A 22424-nucleotide genomic window follows, 5' to 3' on the forward strand; every position below is an offset into this window, starting at 1 on the left:
AAGAACTTCTAGGGGAATCACCATCCCTGACATCAATCTGTAATACAGAGCAATAGTGATAAAACCTGTATGGTGTTGGTAGAGAGGCAGGTAGATCAATATAATAGAATTGAAGATACAGAAATGAACCCACACACCTATGGTCACTTGACCTTTAACAAAGGAGCTAAAACCATCCAATGGAGAAAAGATAGCATTTTCAACAAATGGTGCTGGTTCAACTGGAGGTCAGCATGTAGAAGAATGCAAATTGATCCATTCTCATCACCCTGTACAAAGCTCAAGTCCAAGTGGATGAAGGACTTCCACATAAAACCAGAAACACTCAAACTAATAGAAGAAAAAGTGGGGAAGAGTCTCGAACACAAGGGCACCAGGAAACTTTCCTGAACAGAACACTAATGGCTTATGCTTTAAGATTAAGAATCAACAAATGGGACCTCATAAAATTTCAAAGCTTCTGTAAGGCAGAGGACACTGTTATTAGAACAAAATGGCAACCAACAGATTGGGAAAAGATCTTTATCAATACTACATCTGATAGAGGGCTAATATCCAATATATACAAATAACTTAAGAAGTTAGGCTCCAGAGAATCAAACTACCCTATTAAAAATAGGGTGCAGAGTTAAACAAAGAATTCTCAGCTGAAGAATATCAAATGACTGAGAAGTACCTTAAGAAATGTTCAATATCCTTAATCATTAGGGAAATGCAAATTCAAATAACCCTGAAATTCTACCTCATACCAGTCAGAATGGCTACGATAAAAAAACTCAGGTGACACCAGATGCTGGCGAGGATGTGGAGAAAGAGGAACTCCTCCCTTGTTGGTGGGATTGCAAGCTGGTACAACCACTCTGGAAATCAGCCTGGAGGTTGCTCAGAAACTTGGGCATAGTACTAACTGAGGACCCAGCAACACCACTCCTGGGCATATACCCAAAAGATGCTCTAACATACAACAAAGACACATGCTCCACTATGTTCATAGCAGCCTTATTTATAATAGCCAGAAGCTGGAAAGAACCCAGACACCCTTTGACAGAGGATTAGATACAGAAAATGTGGTACATTTACATACTGGAGTACTACTCAGCTATTAAAAACAATGACTTCATGGAATTCTTAGGCAAATGGATGGAACTAGAAAATATCATCTTCGGTGAGGTAACCCAATCACAGAAAAACCACACATGGTATGCATTCAATGATAAGTATATATTAGCACTAAAACTTGTATTATCCAAGATAAAATCCACAGACCACATGAAGCTCAAGAAGAAGAATGATCAAAGTGTGAATGCTTCAGTCCTCCTTAAAAGGGGGAACAAAATATTCATAGGAGGAGATATGGAGGCAAAGTTTAGAGCAGGGAATGAATGAATGACCATTCAGAGCCTGCCCCACTTCTGGATCCAGCCCATATATGTACAGCCACCAAACCCAGACAGTATTGCTGATGCCAAGAAGTTCATGCTGACAGGAGCCTGATATAGCTGTCTCTTGAGAGGTTCTGCTAGAGCATGACAAATACAGAGGCAGATGCTCGTGGCCAACCATTGAACTGAGAATGGGGTCTCCATCAGAGTAGTTAGAGAAAGGATTGAAAGAGCTGAAGGGACTTGCAACCCCATAAGAACAACAATAGCAACCAGCCAAAGTTCCCAGGAACTAAACCACCACCCAGAGTCCACATGAATAGGCCCATGGCTCCAGCTGCAAATGTAGCAGAGGATGGATCTTGTTGGGCACCAAAGGGAGGGGAACACCTTGGTCCTGCCAAGGCCGGACCCCCATATAGAGGAATGTCAGAGTGCAGAGGTGGGAAGGGGTGGGTAGATGGATGGGGGAAAGGGGATAACATTTGAAATGTAAATAAAAATATCCAATAACAAAAAAGAAGAAAAGAGAAATTATTCTAATCCTTTACAATTTTTAATAAATCAAAGCCAGCTACTATATTTTATCCATGTAGAGGTATATTTTAAATGAAAACATAATTAAAACAATTTGCAACAGCATTTTACTAAAAGTGATTATAGCATATTAATGGAGTTGATAATTTATAGTTAAGAGTAATAGCAGTTAACAGAAAAGCAAATAAGGAAGACTAGAACTAAAGAGCTGCTCATTTAAAGACTTCCCAAGCTCACAGTGTGAAGTCTACCTTTGAGGAAAATCCATGTTTTCGACTACATTTCCTATCAGGTCTCAGTGCCCTTTCATTCTGAGGAGCTTTGTCACCTTGCTCTTTAGGGCTTGCAGTGACATCAATGCCTGAAACCTGTTCTTGTGAACTGAATTCCCTAGTTTGTCCTCAATGCAGAGCTGAATTCTCAGACTAAAAGGTGCCTCCCTTATTAAATAATGTAACATATTAATTTCTTAACACAGACTGTGTTTAACATGTAAGCCAGCCTTGTAAATAAATACCAAAAAAAGTCTCATTTCACCTTTAAAAAAATTTAACCCGGGCTGGAGAGATGGCTCAGCCGTTAAAGGCTAGGCTCACAACCAAAAATAAAAAAATTTAACCCAAAGCCATTCACAAGACGAAGTAAATTTAATTAGACTTTTAATTTCCTATAGAATAAAGTTACTCATTAAATATAAGCAAGCACTTATCTGTGACACGTTCCAAGTATGTAAAACTGCTAAAGCCTATTTTAACATTCATTTGTTACATAACAGTTTACAAAAGGCCATGATTTTTCATTGTTATGAAGGAAATTCTCGTCACAGTAAATGCTTTGTATTTTAGTGTGTAAATTACAATCAACTATGCCATTCCCCATACCTCTCCTATAAAATCCTTTAACCAGCCAACACCAACCCTTCTGCTTCTGCTGGTATTTAAGAGAGAGATTGTTCTCAGGACCACTCTGAACAGAAAACAATCTCCCACAGCAGAATACATTTTTCAGCAACTATTTGGATCAAGCCCCATGACTATTTCCTAAACAGAAAGAAAAAAAATTCAAGTTTCTTATTTGAAAGAAAAAGTTTAAAAAGGAAGGATAAGGAGGAGAAAAGAAACAGGTAAATTTCATAGAGCAGTAATAAAAGGAAACAAACCCCCAAATTCGTAGTGCTGAGTGGTATTTTAAAATATTTTACACAAATCAATACATGGGAGCTAATCATTTCAAAAGATTTACGTGTTTAACTGCTACACAAGTGTGTGATTATAGTGTCGTCTTCATAGGGTGGTGGTTATCACGTGCATTTCAGACAAGTGCACACCTGTTCAAAGAAGTGTTTAAAAGCAAAAAAGAAAAAAAAAGAGGCGTTAGTTTTGTTTTTGCTTACCTTCATGAGCTGTGAGTGTAGTTCTGCTGTTGAGTGCTTATTAAATTCAGAGCACTGAATTTAATTCTCAACACTCCCCTCTCACCCCCACAGCCGTGACAGGGAAAAGAAACAAAAGCCCTATCTTACAGGGAGCGTGCAGAGTCTCAGAATACAGCGTGGTTCGTCTGCCCAGCTCTCTCTGGGTTCATTGCCTGGATCTCTCTTACCTCAATGATCGTGGCTTTCTCCACAGGGTGTTAGTTCCATCTCAGTGTCCTACGCTACACCTTCACTGTTTGCTTAGATTTTCGGTTCGGCGGCCTGGAGTGGCTAAGGAGGGCTCCCAGTAGTCAGGGATGCCTGCAAGGTAAGAGGTGTAGACCATCTGAGGAGACAGACAAGATTTATGTCACCATGATATTCTGCTGAGTGCTAGGATTGGATTATTACTTTACAACTTCACATAGACCTTATGAAATATTGATTACATTATGCCTCTCCAGTTCAGAGGTATGAAATTTTAAATAAGAAGTAGACCGAGTTGTTTCTGGAGACCATTGGATGGATAACCTATACCTTGGTATATTTTGATTTTCAAAGCACTTAGAGAGTTAAAACTGCGGTTCTCCTCTTCCCTGATGCTGCAACACTTAATACAGTTCCTCATGCTGTGGTGACGCCAAACAACAAGATTATTTTCATTGCTACTTCGTAACTGCAATCTTGCTACAGTTATGAATCATAGTATAAATGTGTATGTGTTTTCTGATGGTCTTAGGAGACCTCTGGAAAAGGGTCATTCATCCCGCAAAGAGGTCACGGCCTCTTGAGAACCACTGGTTTGGAGAGTTTAGTAAAGTGCTAGCCTTCAAGGGGAAGTGGGCAGTGGGCCGTCTTGAGCAGTAGGGATGGGTACTGCCAGCGGGATCCGGGACAACTGAACAGGTGTTAATACTCCCAGGGCATCTCTTTCCCCCTGTGATTGCTACTCTTTCCTGGTCTAGCCTGTTTCACGTCGCCTTATCTCTCCCAGTCCACAATGTTTTCTGCCTTCGCTAATCCTGATTCTACTCATGACAGTCTACCACAGTCTCGAATTGTTCATTACAGTGCTCTACAGGTCCCTGGCCGGTCATGCACTTCTGTCATGGAAGCAAAATAGTAGCTAAGGCACAGACAACAGAAAATTCTGAATATACATATGTGTGTGTGTGTGTGTGTGTGTGTGTGTGTGTGTGTGCGCACGCGTGCGCACATTAAATCTATATTAACTATAGTATTATATTGAATAAGCTATATTCAATATATTCATTAAATACATACATATATATGAACTAATTACCAAAATTAGACCAAAAGACACCTGTTTGATGCTCACAGAATTTAAGTATCTTAGCACCCCATGTGTGCGTGTGCCAGTTCGGGAATGTTCTCTGTGTTTCTGGGCTCTGCAATTCAAAGACCCAGGGAAGAAGGCAGGTCGTCTAAGACTTATCAAGGTGCCAGCCTTTAGGTGTTGCCAGCAATAACAGGGAAGTCAGATGGAGGAGGCTGGGGTAATGTCTGGGTTTGCTTCCCCATCGGACTGCACCAAATAGGGCAGGGGGTTACCCCAGAGGACATTACGATGCTGTAAAGACTGGGGATGAAAGCCGAGCAGACACGACAAATGTCCCTGTGCCCTTTTCATCTTGTCGCGTACCACAGCACACGGTTTGTCATTTGTTGACTGCTTTTATATTTGCACCGTTCTATAAAGACGCGGCCGGCCTTAATGCATCTCCAAGTAAAATATAAATGACTTTTAGGTCTTCTCTTCTGAATTATTTATGGCATGGCTTACTTCTTTTTTGAACAGTCCACATCTGATCATGGAAAATGACAGTATTATAACCTTCTATCAGGCAAAATGCTAGCTCTGTGTGCCTTTATTTACAGATTTCTCGTCTGTGCCTGTCGCTTATTTACTGTGGCAGCAGGTGCTGTGGGAGACGGCAGAGCCCCGGACAAGACGACATTATTACATTCTAGTTGGCATCGGATGTAGAAAGAAAAATAAAATAGCACAGATAAAGGTTTATAAAATAATCAGATAAAAATCTGACCATGTGAATAAATGTAGTATAGTCGAGGGTGTAACTTGTGCTAATACGTGAAGAGTTAGACCCAGAATACATAATTAGACCCGAAAGGGTATATTTGATGTGAGAAAGAGATAGATTTGTGATTGACAGCTAGTGGATTTATAGCTAGACTATGTTAATCTAAACGACAATTCCTGCTATTCATTTGTTCTGGAAGACAGAATGGAGATTGATTCAGACATCAATTATTCTTCATTCGGATAAACAAAGAATTTATCCCAGGGTCATTCCTCTCGGACCTGGCCCTGTCATGTAGCCTTGCAGAGAGACGCTGTTGTTCTGCCCTTTGTCAGTGCCCCAGATTCAGTCCACCTGCCTGCTGCCGTCTTCCCACTGTTAATGTCATAAAATGCTTCTGGCAGCATAAATAACTTTATTACTAAGCTGTAAAGTAGAGTGAGTGATTAATATTGCATGAATTGCATTCCATTCAATTTTTCCCCTCTAATGGGAAGAGACCTGCGTATAGTCTAGAAAATGCAGTCTTAAAACGGCTGAGTAGCCTCGTCTTGAATGAACTGCGTTAGCAAGCCCCCATGGCTGGAGATTTTGATTGCAAGGTTGCTTCTAATAAATTCAAGTTTACTTTCCGTGGTCCTCGTTTTCTTGAGGAATTCAATTGATGAAGGCGGCCTAACTCTGGGCAGTAACCGCGAGACGTTAGATTTGACGGTGAAGTCTAAGCGAGCCCTTGTCTGATGATACAACACTCGCGTTGTCGGGAGGCCGGTTCGTGCTGCTTGGCTGTGGGAGGTAATTAACACTGAAAGCATTTTGAAAATTGAGGTTTAGAGGAGGAGGTGCAAGCCAATGGTCTTCCGTTTCACTCCAGGTATCCCAATAAGATGTTAGCTGGCAGGTTCTAATGCCGTGTTATGAAACCCAAGTTTAGGGAAGATATTAGCCTCCCTTGCAATAAACAGAAGTTAAGCTAGAAAGGATAAAAATAAAATTTCCTCTGGATCAGTGCGATTGCTCTTTAAGGAACAGAGGAAGAAAAGGCTTTGCAGAAATAACAGGCTCAGCTTCGTTTGATGTGAGTTTATTTCTCCTGGGCCATTTAATAACTACATCTTAAATTCTCTCCTTTTTCCCCCCTTGGAGAATGAGAATTCACTTTGCCCTTTATTGTAAATTATTTCAAACAGAACCTTCAACAAAATTAAAGATGCTGGGGTCCGTTCCTGAATTCTCCTGCCAGACCAATGACTTTCAGCCAGGATGTCCCCAGTGGATGAAACACTTGACGGGTAATAATGACAGTACAGTCCTTTCCCGGGGCATTCCCAGGGAGGGTTTCATTTTTTGGATCATTATCAGGGAAAAGTCCATGCTCTTCTCTCCTGCTCAAAAGTGGATTCTGGAATACAAATAAGCATAAGGCTATAGGATAAGTTAAAATTTATGAATAAACCTAATTTATAAATAAAGTAATAATCTTCAACTCTGTGTCACTGTTGGAGCACACCGCTCATGAGACTTTTACTCTGTGACCTACGAGGTAAACACCTGGCTTGGCTCAGCAACTACCCGATGAAATGGCTTTCCCTACTGAGACGAGGACCTCAGCTTCAAATGTTGACCTTGACAATGGCAAAGGAAGGCATATTCTCCCTAACATTTCACGAAAGAATTACGCCTATTTCCTTGAAAGTACTCTACCTTTAATGCTCCTGTCTGTCCACCATGATTAATTCATCATGAATGAACTGTAATACAAATGTTACTGTGATACAAATATAAAGTTCGTACTCACAATCCCTTCCAGCCGTTGACAAGCTAGGCTGTAAATTCTAGAAAAGTCTGGGATATGCTTTTGTTTGCTCACTCTCCTGTCCTCAGGACACGAAGGGATGTCTAAAATTATTATATTGCTATATAAAAATATATTATTGTTAAATGAGTTGGAAGCCCAACTTGTAGGTACTTAGACACAAAGGAAGGAAGCTATTGGTGTGGTCAACCCTGAATAAATCTGCGTGCCTAGTCTTAGGAGTGACATTGAAGGGCCCAAATCCATAGGTCTTGTCTTCAACACTCAGGTCTCTTATTAGGTAAATCATTTCCATAGGTGGCATGGTGTATTGGTTGGTTTTGTGTTGACTTAACACAAACTGGAAGCATCTGAGAAGAAAGGATCTCAGTTAGGGGGAATTCCCTCCAGATTGGCCTGTGGGCGTGTCTGTGTGATGTTTTCTTGATTTACTGTTGATGTAGGAAGGCCCAGACCACTGCGGATAGTGCCTTCCCTAGGTAGTTGGCCTCAGGCTGTATAAGAAAGCAAGTTGAGCAAACACAGAGAGCAAGTCAGTAAGCAGAACACCCTCTCCACCTCCCACCCCCTATCCCCGATCCGCACACCCACCCCAGCCTGTGATTCAGTCCCTGCCTACAGATTCCTCCCTTGAGTTCCTGCTTTGGCTTCCCTGGGTGATGGACTTTAATCTGTAAGCCAAATAAAACAGGCCTTTTCCTCCCCAGTTGGTGTTGCTAGTGTTTTATCCCGGCGATGAAATGCTAACAGGAGAGTGGAGCAGTTGGGGACCCAGACAAAGCTTACATGCAGTTCTTTTTATCAGGAATGTGTTAGTTTATGCTTTAAAAGTCACCTATGGGAAGTTAGGAACACACACGCATGTTCCTAAACAGTCAATTATTCCTTTAGCTTGCTAGTCTCCTAACGAGAAACAAGCTTCTCCTTTTGTTTGGAGAGCCATCTGATTCTGAACTCTCCTGCTCTGATATCCTCAAGATGGAGCCAAGACTTGAAAGCATTTGCATCCAACCTTCATGGAAAACATTTCTAGATGTTTAAGATTTGTTTCCTCATCTGAAAACAGTGCCATTTCCCGTGGTCCGGTTGACAGACTTGTTCGGTTTTCTTTGGTGTTATGATTTTGCATCACGGAGTTTTCCGAAGTTTTTCAGGATACAGTTCGGCAAGAATTAAACTTTCATTTCTGCCACACTCGCGTTAAGATTTAGTGAAATTGCATGCTTATGGACAATTGGTAAAATTGGCAGTAAGATTTGGGAATCAGACAGTAGGATTGAAGAGCCAACATCTGCTTTGTAAACAAAGTAGACAAAGGCTCTAAGCTGCGCATGATAGCTATGTGGTCACTGTGTTGTAGGTGTCAGCTGGTCTTTGAGATAGTGCATTCGAAGCATTCACTTCTCTGTCCTCTGGCGTCAACAGGCAGCATCCTGCCTTGGATTTCCATTGTGTGTGGGAGGGACAGACACCTACCTGCATGGAAGTACATACAGCCAGTGTGATGATAAAGACTGGGAGCAAAGGAGGGAGCTGCTGCTTAGAACAACAAAGGGGGGAAGGATTTAGTAATAGAAATGTTTGTTACTTCCAGTTATCTAGAGCTCCAGGGATTAAATTCTGAAGAAATAACACAAAGTTCTTGAGAATTATTGCCTAATTGTTGTATATTTAAAATGTTTACATCAAGACCATTCATATATACCAGATGCTAATTTTTGTTTGTTTGTTTGTTTGTTTTTTGATACAGGGTTTCTCTGTGTTGCCCCTAGCTGTCATGGAACTCACTCTGTAGACCAAGCTGGCCTGAAACTCAGAGATCCACCTGCCTCTGCTTTGCCTCCTGAGTGCTGGGATTAAAGACTTGAGCCACCAATGGTTGGCTCAAGGGCCTCCTTTTCTTTTTCTTTTTCAAAAATTTATTTATTTTATGTGTATGAGTGCTCTATCTGCATATACACGTACATGCCAGAAGAGGACATCGAATTCCATTACAGATGGTTGTGAGCCACCATGTGGTTGCTGGGAATTGAACTCAAAACCTCTGGAAGAACAGACAGTGCTCTTAACTGCTGAACCATTCCTCCAGCCCCACAGGAACCTTATTTTCAAGAAGCAACAGGACTCACTGGGAATATGTGAATGATAAATGTCCTCTGAGGATATTCATGTGACTCTATGCTAAGTATTGTTTGGAGATGGTACCAGCTCCCAGCACTGAAGTAGCTCTAAATGTTAAGCTGTGGCCAAATGATTTTTCTCCACACGAACCTCCCTACTCATAGGTACAGAGATAGAGCATATTACCATGTGTGATGATACACATCCTATCTCATGTGTCCCGTGGGGTGTGTGTGTGTGTGTGTGTGTGTGTGTGTGTGTGTGTTAAAGAACTACAACTAAACAACAGTGAAAAATGAAACAAATCATATAGAACCTCACAGAGCATTATAATAAATGAAGCAGAGAACCCAACAGTTCTCCTTTCTGAGGAAAGCAACACTGGCAATGACCAGACAATGCTTGTGTTTTTCCATTCCTCATACCATTTCCTTGCAGGGCTGTTATTCTGTCTCAAGGTATTCAGTGACCTTAGAAGTCAATGCCAAATCATTGTTTGCCCATTAAACCAGATAACAAAATATAGAAAAGTACTCTTAGTCGAGGAGCTTGAGATGTCGAATGACTTAGACTTAAATTGTGGATTATGTTGAATATGAAAAATGTTTAAAGAAAATACCCAATCCAGGAGATCTGCACAAATTCCAAGGTAGATAAAGCATCCTAGAATTTCACGGGTCCTGGGTTCTTCTGCAATCTCTCATCACCATCGCTCATTCTGACACAATCTAAAGGGATTTGGCTAGCAGTGGCTCTCGCTTCTCCACAGTGCCTTTGTCCTGGCAGGTAAGGCTCTCAGTGATGGATGTCACAGACATGCACAGACAGCATGAACATCAAAAAGCTATGGTGTCTCAGAGGAGAAAAAATATCAGGGAAGGGGATAAAATGTGATGAACAAGCTTATTTTCTCCCTGTTCCTACTCACTTCACTCTTAAAATAATGGGGGCAGGGGAGTGTACATTGGGAAACTTTATTAGTAAGAATAACTAGTGAATATAGCTGATGGTAAATTGTGGGTGGATGTTTAAGAGGAGTAATGCTGCTTTAATGAGCTCCCATAAGCTGGGATTGGGGGTGGGGGAGTCATGAGATAATTGACAGTTATTCCAGCATGAAAACTTTCTTTTTAGCTTGAATCACAGCATTTGATTCTTCAGGCTTGAGCAGACACTGACAGGACTAATGTGTTGATTTAACACAATTGACTGAGTGGATTAAAGATTTTAAACTATACTTGGCATGTTCAAGGGTCACACATAAACGTTTGCAATGTTTATTTACTTATTTATTTTTCTTGACTTATCTTTTTCTTCCTAAGGGTGAAAGCTTTTATTTAGGTTATAAAATCATAGGATTAACTATTGATCATTCACGTGTAACAAAATAAAGCCAATGAAAGATGGTGGGTGAGGCAGAAATGATGAAATGTGAGGGCTGTGCTCTGAGATGTTGCATTAAGGTTTAGATTCAGAAAGTTGCCTGCAGGGGACCTAAGATGACAATGTGGTTGGCTGAGTTTGAAAGATGCACTTGCACAATATTATGCACAGATCTCAAAAACCCTGAAAAGACCACTAGAAACCACAACTTTGATTTAAGCACAGAGAGTCTTTATTCAAGCTTGAGCTCAGGCCACAAACCTTCCTGATGCAACAGGATAGGAGAGCAGCCTAGAGGTCTAGGGGAAGGGGGTTTATATAGAAAAAAACACAAGCAGAGGTTTCCAAGCCTTGGTGTTACATGAGAAGTAAAAGGAATGTTGGCCTTTAGACTAGTTCGCTTACAGCACCTGGTCAAACTGCAAAGAGGGACCCATACATCAAAAAGGAGCATCTTAACCTGGGAAGGACTGATGTTTTCTTAGTCCACTCTGTTGTTATCAGCTAGCTGCAGCTGCTGTGTCTATTTTACCACTGACATCTCAAGGGTGGGGCCATGCCTCTCTAAGGGCAAGTTAACTTAGAATGGAGTCTTACAAACAAAATGGAGTTTATTATGCTACTTTAATTCTTACAACACCTGTCCTCCAGTGTGGCTTGTACTCTCAAGTTGAGAGTTTCTGACTCTGTTCAGCAATCTGCTCTGCTGTCTCCTGACTGGATCCAAACAGCATAAACAGAGTTACAAAGAAACATTTTGTTATAGATTTTTTTTCCCCTTTACAGCTATCAGGTTGAAGTTGTAGCTTTCATTGAAACAATGCAACTTTAATGTTGAACGAGGATGTCTATGTTGCTGCTGCCATTTTCTGATACTGGTTTTGATATTTATTCAAAATATCAAATATGTTTTTAGGTATAATAGTTCATTAAAGAAGGTTCTCTCTATTGTGACCTATAATAAGAAATTTGTCCAATATGAATGTCATACATTTAAGTTTATAGCATAGTGTCCCTATTATATTTATTAAGAACTATATATACTTGCACATATACACAAGTATTTATATGATATTCATATTAGTTATATAACAAAGTTTCACAAAGCAAGTGTACATTGTTAACATTCATAACTTTGTTCAACAAGGACCCATAGGTTGTGCAGAGCTCCTACATCAGTATGTTGGCACAGTTCTCACAGCCCAACCTCATACAATCCCATAGAAGAAATATGGTGCCAGTTAGCAAAAATAACTCCTTCCTCTGGTTACTTTGTAAAATCAGAGTCTGGTCACAGGGCCCTAATGTGACACCATAGATCCAGGCCTTATAGGTTTTTGAGGCATCTGGTTGACTTGAGGTAGTATGTATGGTTATAAAGTAGGGTATCTGAAAAGGAAGAAATTAGAATTAGGTCCCTGTCTAGGCCTACAGGCTCTTGGTAGTTCTAGGCCTTGCAAGAAGAGACATGTACTGTGCTAAAGAGAAGGGTTAAGAGAACATTCAGTCATTCATTCCATTCTACCCTTTAACAATGCAAATCTCTACACGATTCTTCCTCATCTTTAGGTGTCTACCTTCCTTCCTTCTTTAGTTTGTTTGTTTGTCTCTTTCTTTCTCCCTTCCTTTCTTTGTTTCATTCTTTCTTTCCTTTGCTTACAAACACCCTACCCCTAATCACAGACATACCTAACGGATGTTTATTGAAGCATCCTTGTAGAGATGCTAGGGCTTGCCCATGGTGCTCTTGATGTACAAAGCCCAGACGTTTTGCCAATTCTTCTTGAGCAAGAGCACCAAGATACTGACAGCCAGGTGGATGTTGCAGACCAGCTTTCATCAGTCATCTTCACATGGCTGACAGCAATGACCAGACACAGCGCCTTCTTCATCTGGAACTCGATCATGTATTTCTTGTCATTGACTTTGGCCATCATGTTTTCATTGTGTCTCAGTAGGGAAGGGAATTTACCTGTCTTGTTTAGGACTAGGCCCTTTGCTCTGCTTGATAAGAGATTAAGAGGCCAAGAAGGCATCATGCTTCTTGGTATCGTTTTGGTTAAAAAAAAAAAAGATGAAGGTTCCTCAGTGTTTGGATGTCCATATGGAGGATGTCCACAGATTTGGGTTCATCACAGTGCTACTGGTTCCCAAAACACAGCAGAAAATGTGGTATGTGGAATTGAGCCTGATAATGCTCCAGAAGTTTGCCCTTCTGTGTGTCATGCTTTTTTGGGATGAACTACAACTCCACCCCTTCCAGAAATGTCTACTACATGCACTGGTTCCCATAAAGGACTTTCAGCACTGCCTAGTACATGATGTCCCTGAGAGACTTTGCTGCTTATAGCTATTCAAGCCTGGAAAGCCAGAGAAGAGCCTCCCACCTTTTCATTTGATGTTCTGGAGAGAATTTGGACAACTTTTTCAATCCAACTAAGTGAACTGAATTGTCTGGATCTTCAGTAATCAGTTATAGACAAGGAAGATAGAGAATAGGATTTTGTGGACCAGATTTTCAATATTTCCATGTCAACAGACTCTACCAAAGCACGGATTAAAACAGGTAGGGACCCATGAGTCAAACAGCTTCTCTAAGTGACATTGACTATAGGTACAAATATCCTAGGAGTTTTTGAACCCCAGTTTTAAGCTTCTCAGATTTCAAGGGACCCTGATAAGTATAAGAAGCCTAAGAATCCAACAAATGAAAGTGTGATTACTCGGAATTGCATGGGGGAGTCTCTGGAAGATGTGGGGCACAGCCCACATCCAGAATACTGTGATACTTATTCAGTGCAATAGATTTAGAACCCTGTTGGTGTTAACAGTTGCTCAAAATTATTATAAGTCTCTTCATCATCCTAGTTAATATGATGCTCTCCAAAGAGTTCCAGTGCCCACTGCTCAGGGGGCATGGCAACGCCTGTTTGATCGTTCGCTCTGGAGATTGTACTCAATGAGTAGTCTGTAATTCCCCATGACTCTCTTTTTCCCTTTTTATTGGGAAGGAGAACATTCCCTTCTTTCATCTTCAGAGATTTTTTTTTGGTGTGTGTCCTTTATAATTCTTCAAAGTGACTGAAGAGTGGCTCTGTCATGACAGCAGTAAAGCAATTTGTGAGCCTTCAAAAAGATGCAGTTCAAGTAAAATTTATTTTTCTGTGTTAACAAAGTAGCACATGACACCTAATATTTCCTAACCAGGCCCTCCAGTCCAGAACTCTGGCTGTTTCAGAATGGTATCTCTGAATGTCTAGCTTTAAAATGATGAAAATATATTGGTAGCACTAAAGAAAATATCTTCATCCTTTTTTATATAAGAGCTAGTAGGATTATGGGAGCTATTGCCTGGGAATATTGGTCCCATACTAACCATCGCATTATTCTTTTTGAATCTCTGTCACGACCCTGGTGTGGAAACTTCCCAGTTAACAGTTGAGAACTCTGACTTGGCCCAAATCATTATAGTAATCATTTTTACACTTGTAGACTACACCATAAAATTACTTCAACAAACAACAGCGCTTTAATGAGGCATGATGGTGCCAAACCTATAATCCTATCACTGGGTAAGCTGAGGCAAGAGGATATCAAGGTCAGATACACTCTGGGATATATATATATCCCCACCCTGGATCAAGATATAATAAAACAAGAGAAGAAAAAATATGCTCTAAAAGCTCCCCCTCTCTTTCTCTCCCTCCCTCTCTCCCTCCCTCTCTCCCTCCCTCTCTCCATCTCTTCTATCCCATGGTCCCTCCCTCTCTGGGCATAGTATATGTTGTATGTATACATGTAGTTCTGTTCCTGCATTCCAGAACATGCATTTTTGATTCATGATGTAAAAAGGAGGTTCCAGACACTGAGATGTAAGGAATTCAGTTACTGGTCAGAGAGGAACTTCTGTGAAGGCACCTACTCTGTTTTGTTAGAAGTTAGTATCTGGTTGTCACCATCATAAAGAAACTTGTGATTTCTGCTTCAGAAGTCTTAGCTTGGTTCTACCTCTCCTCTGGTGTTTATTCTTAGCATCCTGCTCCCTACAGTAAGAGCTTCGGATGATTCTTTATCTTCCAAACCTAACTGGATAGAATTCTTCCTCAGATACATTGCTGTCCCACTCCTACACAGCAAAATTTTGGAAATTTTTTGAGAATGAACTTGAAATGATCTCTCTTTAAACCTTCATTTAGTCAATCTTGGCACTGAAAAAGTGAGACTGTGAGAAAGAATTTTTTTTAAAAATTAAGGAATGGTTTAAACAAACTCAATACTTTAGGGGAAAAGAGGACAGCGTTCTGAAAATGTTAAGTGTTTCGAGGCTCACTGGTCTTCTCTGCCTTCAAAGAAACTTGCTGTTCTCTCTGAGGCCTCCTCAAGCCAGCCTCCCTTGGACTGTGAAACAGTCTGTCATTCAGCTAGCACTCTCTATGGAAGCTTTCTTTCCCCCATTCAAATGGAGCAGAGAAACAAGACAACTTTCTTGGGGAAGAACACAGAGCACTTGACTGAAGTTGGTATTAGCAGAGCACAGGAGGCTGCAGGTGTCCAAATTATTGATCCAAGTTCACCATAAATATTCTGCTAGATTCAGGGGGGTAAAGTTATTGCTTTTTGAGTATAATCTCTTAGAGGGAACACACCATTAGGGGTTGGCTTTTTGAAGAAAAATATTAGACGATTCCCCATAGTGGGGCAGCGATGTCTCCCTTAGGAAGCCATTACTTCCAGGTTAAGCCATCAACAAGCCATTCCCTGGCTGTGGTCTAATTAAACTGCACACATTTTAGGGGGTGTAAAAGAGAGGTGCTGACATGCCAGTTATGCTGCTGACACAGACGCTCTGAGTGTGCTTGATATAAATGGTGCTGACACAGGCCTTCTCCTTGAGCACAGCTGCTGGAGGTGCCTTCTGGCCAGATCCCTGAGGGTTGGCTCAGAGCAGTGTCCAGGCCGAAGGGGAAAGGATCAGCTACCAAGGGCTAGTGCCTCCGAAACCTTCGCCTACTGATTGCTCAGTAGTGAGTTCTTCTGTTGGGGCATGACTTCTCGAAAAGTCCACTACTGAATGAAGATAGTCTCTTACTACCATACAGGCTTAGTGTGCAAAACCTCAGAGGTCATTAGTATTCACTGACTTTGGGATGGAAAATGAAGGCATAATTATTATTGTGTAAAATGTTATTTAATGAAGGTTCACATGACTGTCATTTGAGTTCTATCTTGTTAAGCCCCATATTAGCCACCATTGCTGATAATCTTGTAGATGAAGATGATAAAAAGAAAGCTTAAGATCTTTGTCGAAATTCACAGACTCCGTGTAACACCCACTTAGCCAAAGGATTTGAGACATCCTGTTCCTGTGAACAGATTATGAGCCTCTTTCATTGATCCATTATGTGACCAGAACCTACATTTGACACCATTATTTGGAGCCCATTTGCAGTGAGGTTTTTAGAAAGTGACAACTTCATCCACAGTATCTTTCTTTAGGATCCCTCCTTGACAATGTTGTGATGTAATCAACTTTTAGAGGCATTCAATAAAGCTCTCCCAGAAAGCAATGACAAGATGGGATTCTATGTGGAAGAGATTTACGGAGAGAACTCCCTGAAGCAGGAAGGAACAGGAAGTCCAAGTGAGCTTTCAGACCCAGAAGTGTTAGACGTTCCACTTTGGCTGAGATAATGAAGCTCTAGAATCTGTGTGTCTCATCCTCACCTGGGAGAAGCTCAGAAGCGGCGTCATGGACTTGAAGGAGCTGAACCCAACCCCATCTCCATGTAAGGTGTCCTCAGAAAAGGTCTGGGTATTGTTCTCTATAGCCACCAACAGTGGTTTTTCTATGTACAAAAATAGAAGTTCCTCTCCTCTGGCATGTCTAGTGCTACTTTTGGGGTCATTATGAATCTACCAGTCAATGTTTTAGGGACAAATCATGGGATGATAAATGTCTGGCTTCACCATTTATCTCTTTCAGAGTAAGATTATAGCTCAGCTTGGAAGATGTCCTGGGGGTCCTGGGACTCAGAAGCCCAAGAACCATACAGCTCTTGAGGTGGGGCAGCGTCTCAATGGAAGGGCATCCTGAGTCATGGAGGCCCAGGAAACATACAGCTCTGAGAGGAAGCCTCCTCATCAAAGGCATTGCAGCTCCCAGGGGAGGATCCCAGTTGAGCTAAAGAACTCAGAAGTCTCAGCCCTGCTCCTCTCTTCGCTTCTTCTATTTATTGCTTCCTGGCTTCTTCCAACGAGAGAGTCACACTAGGCAGCAAATCTCATAGAGATTTACTGGAGGGTCCAGGGTATAGAGAGACGATGAGTCCAGGAGTGGCTGCCTCTGCTCTCTGGAGGGAGCGGACAGCAGGGTATTGGACAAAGATCCAGACTCATATAGGGATTTGTAGGGGGCAGAATTGTCTAGGGCAGATAATTCCAGGGTGAGGATTGGTGGGATTTCAAGTCCAGAGCTTGGGGAATCTCAGGGATTGGTGGGTTTTCCTATTATTTGGGTGGCTTTTGTTCAGACTTTTCACTTAAAATCAGCATAATCTCAGGAAGGTCGTATTGAGGGGCTGGAGATGACTTTAGTGACAGTTACAGAGGCTGGAGACACCGTTATGACAGTTAGGGAGGTCAGGGGGAGGGGCCTGACTGCTTGAGCTCCCGGGTCGGGGCCAGGTCACCTTTCTGCCTTAGAAGTTTACAAAGTATCCAAAGTTTACAAAGTATACGGAATTTACAAAGGGAGTCCAGGCAGGGAAACCCTTCCCAGACACTGGAGTGGTGTGAACAACCAACACACTTATCTTTTTCAGAATAAGGTTGTAGCCATGGTATTTGTTTTGTAAAGAGGAAGATCAGATGGACATTATCCACAAAGCTTAAGAAAATCACGAGACAATATACAAAATCCGATGATCAATTTAAAACAAAAACAAACAAAAAAAACCTAGATCATGAGGGCTATGTGCCCATTCTCTCCTCACTTCCTGGGAGGAGAATGGGTATACAGTCCTCCTCTTGAAGCAGTAGAGCAAGAAGGACCACAATCTGCTGAATAAGGGAGACGCCTAACAAAAGCATGGCATTGAGAGGGATGAGTTCTGAGAAGGCAAAAATGGCAAGTACAGGAAATTCTAAAGAGAGTCTTTTGGGTAGGAAAAGGTAAAACTTCTCAGAAAAACCACTCATTCATTGTCTTAGCTTGGGTTTTGCTGCTGTAAGCAGACACCATGACCAAGTCTTATAAAGGACATTTAATTGGGGCTGGCTTACAGGTTCAGAGGTTTGTCTATTATCATCAAGGCAGGAGCATGGCAGGTTCCAGGCAGGCATAGTATAGGAGGAGCTGAGAGTTCTACATCTTAATCTGGAGGCCGCTAGCAAAATACTGACTTCGAGGCATCCAGGATTCGGGTCTTAATGCCCACACCCACAGTGACACGCCTACTCCAACAAGGCCACACCTCCAAATAGTGCCACTCCCTGAGCTAAGCATATTCAAACCGTCACACTGGTGTAATAAATAACTGTGGTCCAGTTAGTATGCCAGATACTGTTATGGGTGCTTGGAACATGGCAGGAAAAAAGGAAAGATTCCTCCTGCAGCTTACGCTTCATCTGGGAGATACAAAAATGCATATAAAGCAATATAAAAAAATTAAGTGAACTATCTAAATAGGTTTCACATGGACTACTTTATTTTTTAAATTTCGTTTATGTATTTATTTATTTACTTACTTATTTGTTGATAGTCGCCGTGTGTGTGGTTACCGGGAGCCAGGCGTTTCTCTAGCTCCCTTAGATTCTCTGAGTTTCCTATTGTTTCCCCCAAGAAGGACTCACCTCATATACAGAAATTCATCATCTGTAATTTCTAGGGAGTCACTGACAGAGTGAAATGACACTGGATATTCTATTTAGTTAATATATTTGATCTCCAATAAAGCCCACATTTAACTGGATGTTAGTTTATCTTTCCAAAACTGCTTTGGAGGATATACTTAAAACGACGTAATCAACGATTACCAAATCAAAACACGCAAGTCTTTGGTGGTAAACTTAATGGAATGAATCTGCCAAGACGCAAATGTCACCAGATTAAAAAGAGCCATGAGACTTCATGGGCGTGATCTACAACCCACAGATCTCTCTGCTCAGAGTGACCGACACCGTATAATGTATTTATCTGTAAAGACTGAAGACATGTCGACCCTCCATTTACCCCACTGATCAACAGTCCATGAGCTTCACTGACAGGAGAAAGCCACAGGAAATAATGACTTCAAGTGGGAAGGGTCACAGTCAGACCCTGACCCCAGCACCGAGCTGTAGGCATATACAGGTTTTATTAGGTTTAGTGACAGTCTGGGTCTGTGTGGTTTTGGAAGGTATCTTTTAAGATTTTCCTTTTAAGGTCTTATCTTTTTTTTTTCTTTTTTAGGTAAAACAAAAGACTAAAACAGTTGATTCATAAGAATTGTGACATACTTAAAAAGAGAGTAAAGACGAACTCTCAAACTGTTTCCCCAGCCCAATCTCAAGACTATACATAGATCCTGTGTGTGTGTGTGTGTGTGCTGGTGTGTGCATTGCCAGCAATGATAACAAAACACTGAATGCAATAGCAAGTGATCTGCCACTAAGCTGTGTCTTCAACCCCATAGATTACACTGTTAACTCTTTTTTTTTAAAGATTTATGTTTGTTTTATGTATGTGAGTACACTGTCATTGTCTTCAGACACACCAGAAGAGGGCATCAGATCCCATTACAGATGGTTGTGAGCCACCATGTGGTTGCTGGGAATTGAACTCAGGACCTCAGGAAGAGCAGTCAGTGCTCTTAACCACTGAGCCAACTCTCCAGCCCCGCTGTTAACTTCTTAAAGAAGCAAAGAAGAAAAACAAAGGTAGCTCTGATGAGTAGAAGATTCTCAATGGGGAGAGAGTAGAGATGACAAGTCTCAGAGCATATAGCCCATGCCTGTTACAACTGACACTAAGGCAGAACCACCTTCAGTGTCATCACCTGTTCTGTGGTTCTTCTATATCCCATCCTGTTGGCTGGGGAAGCTTTGTTCATGGAGGTCACCATGGTGAGGGCTCTACAGCCCTTCTCTGGTTTGGACAGCTTTGGTCCTTTCGGGCTCCTGTGACAGCCTACATTCTTGGAGCATGTCTCATCTCTTTGTTTCCTTCTCCCCAGCCCTTTATTTTTTACATAAAGGTCTACTTGTTGTAAACCTCAGTTTTTCTTCAAGATCCTCCAGTCTGTACTTTCTACTGCCACGCCCTTAAAGTCGATAGCCTTTTTGAGAGCTTCAGCTCTGAACACAACTTATCTGCTAACCTTCTTCAGATAGATAGATGATGATAGATAGATAGATAGATAGATAGATAGATAGATAGATAGATAGGCTAATAGAGACCATCTGTGAGGTTGAAAAGCCTGAAGCAGAATTTATGTTCTTTCTCTTCTGTCCTTCTCATGTTTATAATAGACCCTCGATTCTGTCTTTTTAACTACAAAAATATAGCTATAATCATCATCCAGTCCATATTATCTCTCCTCTCTACATTTAGCCACTCATCTAACAGAACCTATTGTGGATTGATGATTTTGAATTTCCACCCATAGTTCCACCTTCTGAATTCAGAAAGACTGGACTATCAGGACAGCCTGTCAGCTAGACTCTCCCCTTTGCATTCTTTAAGAGAGGCTGATCTATTTCCTTCTGTACACCGGCACTGTGGTAGAAGCTGAGGAGTGGGAGGAATCAGAGTAGTCTCTTCTAGGAAAACACAGTAACGTGGGAAAGGAGAGGACCTTAATCTACCCATGTGTGCCATAGTGAACATTAGACAAGTGGTCCAAAGTGAGTAGCAGTTACCTTGGTTTGCAGGAGGTGGGTAGAATGAGATAAGTACAGATTGTAAATGGAGAAGGTGGTTTAGAGGCTAAGGGTTAGGGGTAGGTAGAGGTTTCCCAGGTAGAGTGAAGTAAAAAGGCTTTTTGGTTCAGGGTCTATTACATGACCCAGACTCTAATGCAATGCTTAGCTGTGCGTTAATCGTGGATGTAAGGCAGACAGTAGACAGACAAGAGGCTAGAATGTGGTCGGATGGCGAAGCACTGAACAAAATAAGGCAGCTGTGCTCTACAGAGTTGGAAAGATCAATTTCAGCTCCTTCACTGGTCACATACTAATGTCTGAGCGGACTCAAGAAACCAATATTGAAGTCCATTGTCTACAGGTTTTTTGATCTTGCTTTATTTCTGGCCCTGGTATTGGAGTCCTTTAGCCAAAGTCCTCACAAGAAAAAAAACCATGGTTCTATCTCACCTCCATCATTTAATTAACCATCGTTTACCTTTTAAAATAGTTAAATACATTACATTACATTGTAAGATGGGTACAAACATGTTAGAAAATAATCTGAGAATGTGAACATTTTTTTTTTCATTTTTAGCAAATTCTTGATAAATCTCCATGTCTGGACCTTTTGCTGGTTTGCTGGTTTGGTTTGGCCATTAGCAGTGATATGGTACCTCCAGATGGGACCTGCCTTAGGTAATATCATGAGTGATAAATCATTTTTGCCCCCTAAGGAATATAATAGAAATAGATGGCACGGTCACCACTGGACTCTGTGTGTGTGTGTGTGTGTGTGTGTGTGTGTGTGTGTGTGTGTGTGTGTGTGTCCGGGTGGGGGGAGCAAGCAAAGCCCTCGGTCTGTCAGCTCAGGGAGACTTCCTGTGTCTCCTCGATGGCTCACAGCTCTTCAGTCCATTGAAGAACTTCACGTAGAGAGTGAGTGCAAGTCCCCTAGTACCTAGTACCTACTGTCTCAAGTGGAAAACGGATAGATTGTTTCCAGGGTCCTAGAACAAGCTTTTATTGGGTTTGAAAGCGTTCTTTCATGTTTTACAACTTATTACTCACTTTGACTCAAGAATATCACACAGACTTTCTGTAATCCACCCCCCGAAACCAAGATATGTAGTAATTGTACAATTTTAACCTCTGTCAGAAATCCTTGACAGGTGATGTGTGGAGTCTGCTGATTGATTTCTGAAGGGCCCCAGGCCTCCTAAGTGGATGCTCACTTTGAGTAAGATGTACGTTTTAGCATTAGCTCCATGTCTTTTTCTCAAAATTCAAGTGGATCTTTCAACCCACTAGAATCAGGGTCTTCATAAATCTGCTAAGAACTAGGACATAAATCATGGAATTTGCTAGAAAACTATTCAGAGTAAGAATGGATGACATTATTGTAGAGTTCATAATAAATACAGAAATTCATTTAGGAATGTTAAAACTGAGGTCCAGGAAATTGTAATGATTTTCCCAAGTTCATTAGCACATGGACCTATATAATTTAGATGTAATTGAATATTATCTTACTTGGCGTGTTCTCTCTCACATTTTCATTTTCAACTTTAATTTTTAAGTTAAAATACAATTATATTGTTTTAACTTCCCTCCCATTCTTCCCATATATCCTCCTTACTCCCTCTCCCTCTCAAATTCATGGCCTTACTTTTCTTTAATTACTATTGTCACATATTTATGCACAAATATATAAATGCGATTTGAGGAATCCCTTTACAGTGTTGCCTGTGTGTATATAAAACTAGAGTAGATTTGAAGGTAGTGCAAGGAAGCCGTTGTGCCACAAAATGACTTATGACCAGAATGAC

The 22424-nt window shown here is 41.2% G+C and overlaps 1 protein-coding gene and 1 pseudogene across 1 annotated transcript in view; one reads left to right on the plus strand and one right to left on the minus strand.

The window, feature by feature from the left end:
• B3gat2 (beta-1,3-glucuronyltransferase 2) overlaps positions 1-22424 on the plus strand; it is a 389891-nt gene that overhangs the window by 148063 nt on the left and 219404 nt on the right. The gene's annotated exons all lie outside the window — the stretch shown is intronic.
• Positions 12369-16467, minus strand: LOC116897734 (annotated as a pseudogene).

Source organism: Rattus rattus, chromosome 4, assembly GCF_011064425.1.
Source record: "Rattus rattus isolate New Zealand chromosome 4, Rrattus_CSIRO_v1, whole genome shotgun sequence".
Lineage (NCBI taxonomy): Eukaryota > Metazoa > Chordata > Mammalia > Rodentia > Muridae > Rattus > Rattus rattus.